This window comes from Gopherus flavomarginatus, chromosome 5, assembly GCF_025201925.1.
Source record: "Gopherus flavomarginatus isolate rGopFla2 chromosome 5, rGopFla2.mat.asm, whole genome shotgun sequence".
In the NCBI taxonomy this organism is placed as follows: domain Eukaryota; kingdom Metazoa; phylum Chordata; order Testudines; family Testudinidae; genus Gopherus; species Gopherus flavomarginatus.
The window spans coordinates 4,798,590-4,805,003 of NC_066621.1; positions in this window are offsets into that span (position 1 = coordinate 4,798,590).

A 6,414-nucleotide genomic window follows, 5' to 3' on the forward strand; every position below is an offset into this window, starting at 1 on the left:
CCTACAGGCAATACCCTATACATTGAGCTAAGGCAAAGTTAGTGGATCTATGTCTCAGGTTTCGGTGGTAGCCATGTTAGTCTGTATCAGCAAAAATTCCAGTTCTGCAGCTTCAGTTTAGCCGTATGAAGAAGAAATCCATCAACTTCTTGAAAAAACTTGCATAGATACAGACAGAAGACTCCAATGTGAAGCTGCAGAACTGGAATTAATTTGCAAACTAGGTACCATCAGATTAGGCCTGAATAAAAACTGGGAGTGGTTGAGTCATTACAAAACCTAAACTTAATTTCCACAATACTAATTTTTCCCTACTGTTACTCATACCTTCTTGTCAACTGTCTGTAATGGCCCACTCTCTTACTATTTCAAAAGTTGTTATTTTTCCTCACTTGGTATCCTGCTGTTAATAGATTTATCTCGTTAGACTGACTTAACACTTGGTAAAGCACCCCCATCATTTCATGCATTTATATCTGCTCCTGTATTTTTTACTTCATACATCTGATGAAGTGGGTTCTAGCCCACAAAAGCCTATGCCCAAATAAATTTGTTAGTCTCTCTAAAGTGCCACAAGGACTCCTCGTGGTTTGTTTTTTTGTTTTTTTATATATATATATATATATCTATGTCTGGGACCTTTCACCCAGATAACAAAGTCAACACACACACACACGTCTGTGACATTTCACCTAGATAGAAAGATAATGGTAGAATGGCATATTTTCCAGGTCTGTACCCTCAAACTTTACAGGTACACCACAAGGAAAGAACCGAAATAACCAGGAGAATAAAAATGTGTATGTATGATATAGTGTCATTAATATTTATATACATGTCATCAATACGTACAAACATACTAGTTTATGGATTAAGTGTATCCTAACATTTTTGTGGATGAGAAATAAAGTTTGTGCATAGAAGGAGGGTTCAGACACCTGTGCTCTAGGCCTCGCTAGAGAGGCTGTACTTATTTTTCTTAGAACTTTCTAAGTTCCAAGGGGCGTGGCTAAGCTTGGTTTCCCTAAGCTTTTGTTCTTAATTTTGTGTATGAGGTTTTAATTTTAAGTTAGTTAAGTAAACTCAAAGTTAGCTTCAATAGCTCTAGCTTCTTCTAAGCTCTGCACCTCTCACTCGAACCTGAACTGCCAAAGGCGAGGCTGGTCCTATGTCTCTCACCACTGGGTTATCAAGGAAGGGTGTGAGTATATGAACCAGAGCTTTGTAATATAGAATACCATATGTATCTTTTGAATAGCAGTAATACAATTGTAACTTTGTAACACTGATTATTTTACTATTTAATTACTACTTTATCCTAATAAGTCTTTAAGGTGATGTCTGTCTCATTGTAAGCTTCCTGTCATACCCTTGAGGTCCTTTTTAAATTCTGTGGAGCCTAATTTGGGACAAAAACCTTATCTTCTAATCAAACAAATTGGCGAGCCTAAAACCGATACTATCCAAATTAATATTATTAACCTCCTAAATCAGGCAACAGACTGGTGAGCCAGGCATGTTATGCTTATATAAAAAGCACACAAGATCTTTTTATAGGGGTACAACATACAATAGGCAGGACACTCGAGGAGTGTGTCACAGGGATTCCAGGCATCTTTAGATCCCTAAGAATCTCACCTGAGGCATAAGTGAAGAGATAGGCCTGGTCTACACTTGGGGGCGGGAGAGGGGGAAATCGACCTAAGATATGTCAACTTCAGCTACACTATTCTCATAGCTGAAGTTGTGTCTCTTTGTTCGATTTACCTCACGTCCTCACGATGCGGAGTTGATTGCCGCGGCTCCCCCGTCAACTTTGCTTCCGCCTCTCGCCGAGCCGGAGTTCAGCAGTCGATGGGAGAGCGATCAGGGATTGATTTATCATGTCTACACTATATGCGATAAATCGATCCCTGATAGATCGATCACTAGTAGTGTAGACATACCCTTAAAGTTAGAGAGCAATATTGTGCGTCTTACTCACTCACTCTTAAGAACACAGGAACCTGATTTCCTGTGACTGCTTTTTGGCAGCGATACTAGAATTTCCTGTTATGTACTGTGGTTTGACTTAGTTTTAGCTTAGAGGTTTTGAATTTAATCTTGCAAGACAGAGTTAAAGTGTTATTATTTAAAGTGATTCGTGCGTTTAAAGGGCTTTGTTGAAGGTTGAAGTTATAACAAATGGTACCGATGAGATATTAGCAGTAGCATTGGGCCTGATGACACACACTTGTGGTGGTGTGGGGGTTAATAAATCTATGTATTAATTGCTGCCAAGAGGCCACAGTAACTCAGAAATTGTATGATTCGAGCTACCTTATTTTAGTCCCCTCAACTCTCTCGGACTGCACCTCTGAGCTGTCTGCCTCAGTTTCCCCCAGCTGTTTGGCAGGTCCCGACAGAGGAAGAGAGACCCCTTAATCAGCTTCGAGCCATTGAGGGAAGAGAGGGGAATGCGCCCCCACCTCTCTATCACTTATTTGGGACTTACTGAACTAAGTGTAAAAAACGATTTGGGTGTTGTTTCCTGTTGTTTTGTGAAGGGACACCTTCAGTTTCAGAGTAAAGAACAGCAGAGTGTTCATTGTATAGTTTATTACATAGGCTAATTAATAGTGACGTTTTAGAATTGAAATGAGTTCTGTGTTGCGTGTTAAGATGAGTGGAGCAAGGACAAGAGTAGAGTTTGTTGGAGTTAGTTGCAGGATGGCTTTACGAAACTTTGCCAGAAAATACATTCAGGAACATGATGGAGGTTTAGTACAGCTGAGAAATAGTGAAATGATCTCTAAGCATTTTAACCTGTGGGGTTTTGTAAGAGAGGTGTTTAATGTAGAAACAAGGCCAAAAAAAAAAAGGCTAAACTGGTGAAGGGAATAGCTGTTGAATGTCTGCTCATGGCTTGTAGTTCACAGGGAAATAAATTGAATAAAAAATTAGAGTTACTCAGAAAAGCCCAGCAAACTTTGGATGGGGGAGGAAAGGTTATTCAGGATTTAATAAATCAGCTACATGTAGTGTCAAAGAAGCAGTCAGTACTTTTCCAAAAGAAGCAGAAGTTAAAGAAAACATTAAAACTGTGTAGGTACCAAATATTGGAAGCAGGAGAGGAAGCACATTGTTGGCAGGAGCGAGTGAATGTCAGCTTAAAATCTCTGGATGGCTATACATCAGACCGAGGTTGGCTGTTGAAAAGAATCAAAAGAGTTGGAAAAAAGAGAAAATGTTCTTAGAGGAGTGTTGGGGGGGAGGAGGAAAAGCTCCAAGTGACTGGCAATATGGCGTGGGGTCAGAAGTTTACATTCTCAGGCCTGCTAGCTAGCATGAGTATATGTAATAATTTATTATTTTCTTTTGTTTATAGTACAAGATGTAATTGATCAAAGGGGGGGGTCAGTAGTATGGGTTAAGGATATAGTTAATTAAAAGATCCGGTAGTTAATGAATTGTAAATGATGAATTGTAGCACCTGTGAACATCTTTGTAAACAAGTAAGGTGTATATAAGACATGGCAACGGATAGTGATTCGTGCAGGATTTGAGATTGATTTCTCCCTGTGCCTTATTTAATTCAAATAAACTTGCTTCTCCACTCCGGTGTGGTCATTGGGGATATGCACACTGAGCAAATGAACCCCATCTGTTGCCCCCCCCTGCAACAGGAGGACAAAGAATCAGTTCCCATCTTTGTGCTTTGGCCTGCTAACCCCAGGGTTGTGAGTTCAGTCCTTGAGGGGGCCATTTAGGGATCTGGGGCAAAAATCTGTCTGGGGATTGGTCCTGCTTTGAGCAGGGGGTTGGACTAGATGACCTCCTGAGGTCCCTTCCCACCGTGATAGTCTATGATTCTATTGGCATCGTGAAACTGACGAAGATAGAGAAACCTGCAGGGCCAATTACTAAAAGTAGGGCGAGAGAGTTAGTTCAGGCTGATACGGTACCTTGAGGAGCGGAATTGGAGATTGAGTCTCAGAAGCCACTGGGAGAGTCAAAAGAGGAAGTTAGCAGTGCAGCAGCTACCAGCTGTCTGCAGATTTTTTTAAAAAAAGGAAGTCCTAGGGTGGCATCACAAGAGGTGGAGTTGAGTGTCATCACAGAAGGCGACTAGTGATGTAAAGGATAAGCTGAGCAAAGCAAAGGGGGAGGACATATCCTCTCCTCTGTTCGTGTCCTCCCCTGATAGTGAAGAGGGAGTGCCTTTAGAGACTGTAATTGTTCAGGGACTAGAAGATGCGGTGTCACAAGTGACACAAATAGCTAGTGCCTGTGATGTAGTAATCTCTAGGTTACACCAGAGAAAGATACAACAACCAAGGGATGCAATTCCTGCTCCTCCACCTTATAGATCAAGAGATCCAACCCCTTTGGGTGGACACTTATTGGCATTCGGGCAATCATCAACATTGCCTAGGTCCCTAGAATTTTGTGAACCCTTTACATCCCCTTGGTAAACACCCTACTACACCAGATCTTAATGAACTGAAAGATGTCCTGCGTCAGTGTGGAGATGCCTTGAGTGTAGGATGTAGAGGTTTTATGGAAAGTTACCCTGCTCATCCAGGATTATTTCCAGAGGAAAGTTCTAATAGCTCCAAGGGGAAAAATGTGAATTTAGGTAGAAAAAGTCAAAACACAAAAATTATAGATTCAAGCTCAAATAAAAGCCCATATCCTGATCTGGAGAAAAGATTCTCAAATTCTAATTCTGATTGCTATGTAGCAGTTGTTACAGATATTAAGACCCTAGATCTGGTAGCTAAGCAAGTGGGAATGATGGAGGATTCTTCGGTTGCAATGCATGCACAACGTGTACAAAAAACAGCAGAAGTGTTTGGCTTACCAAGAAAAGATTGGGTTAAAATCTTACAACTCCTCACAGTGAATTGAGCATTATGGAGTACTTTGCCACCTGAGTTTAGGGTAGGAGAGAGATCTTTTAAAGACATAGTAGCCCTATTGGAGCATAATCAGCATCTGGGGAAGCTGAAGTGGCCATCCTGTCTAACCTGGAGCAGAGACCTAATGATTCCCCACATCAACTGCGGTTAAGTGCAGCATGGCACAATCATATAAGAGAAAACAGATAAGCCACCATATATTAGTTTGTTGGTCAATAACTCTCTTAACCTTTTCCTGAAAATGGGGAACATGCATATAAATGATAGCATTTCTTTAAAGAAGGCAGTTAGCCTTACTGGCCAAAGCATATTCTCAGGAAGGCCCTAAAATAGTCAGTGTGGAGCCCCTGTTGCAATACTTCAGGAACCACAAGCTAATACCACTGTAAGGATTGAGGAACCCCCAGGGTTAGGCCAAGGTGTTCCTAGATTCTCTAGGTACCAGCGTTGGCAAAATGACCCTAACCCATGTAATAATCCTGGACCTTCGAGTGGGCGTGCCCCTCCACAGGGTTATGTGTTTGGACCCCATGTAGGACACCGGGACCGTGTTCCTTCTTTTCAGATGCCACCCAAAACAATTCATGCCTGCAAAGGTCCAAGTCACTGCCTCCCCACAGAAATTAAAACTCAGTTGTAATAATGTTTAAGACAGTGCAGCAGACGCTTGAGGCTCAAGGACGGAATATCCGGGAACTCCAAGCACATGTGAATGAGCTGATGATGGAAGGCAAGGCCCAGCACCCTTGAACCGTCCAGTGGCCTCTGTTGATCCATTTCCTTCTCTCTGGTGGACAGCCTCTCCTCCTCCAGAGTTGGCTGTCTCCGAAGAGATAAAAGGAAAACCCATAGATTATTTGTCTGCATACTCTACAAATTACTCAGCATGATGCCAACCGGCCCCAAGCGAAGTCATAGTCCCTTTAGGCAGGGATGCAAGTGGGTGACCCACAGTATCGGCAGTGGTAGGGGGCTGCCACAGGAATTTTATTATAGATACTGGTGCAGCAATTGGCATTATCCGTGTCAAGGATCCTAGATCCTCTTCTCCGTCATCAGGGCGTACAAAAACACTTTCAACTTTTGCAAGCAATTAGGTTGTTACCACGCTTTCTAAATCCATTAAAGTACAGATAGGTCACCTAAAAAGGTTCATATCTTTGCATTAATAAAATTAGCAAACCCAAAGAATTACCTGTTGGAAACTGCTTTCCTATACAAACAGGGCTGTGTTTTTGATTTGGTTAACCTATTGTTGTGTCTTACCGTAGAACAGGCAAAGGATGACTCACCAGTAATCGTACCTGAGTATGGTATGGTGTCTCCAGTGGAGGGGTATGATTTAAGCAAAATAGTGGCTAATCGTGCAAACCAGCCTGAGTTACAGGCTTTACTTCGCAAGCATGCGGATGCCTTTGCTAAACACAAACATGATTGTGGCTGTATGGCAGTCACTGTTGTTGTAAAAGGAAAAGATGTATCAGCCCAAAGACAATATCCTTACCCAGATCAG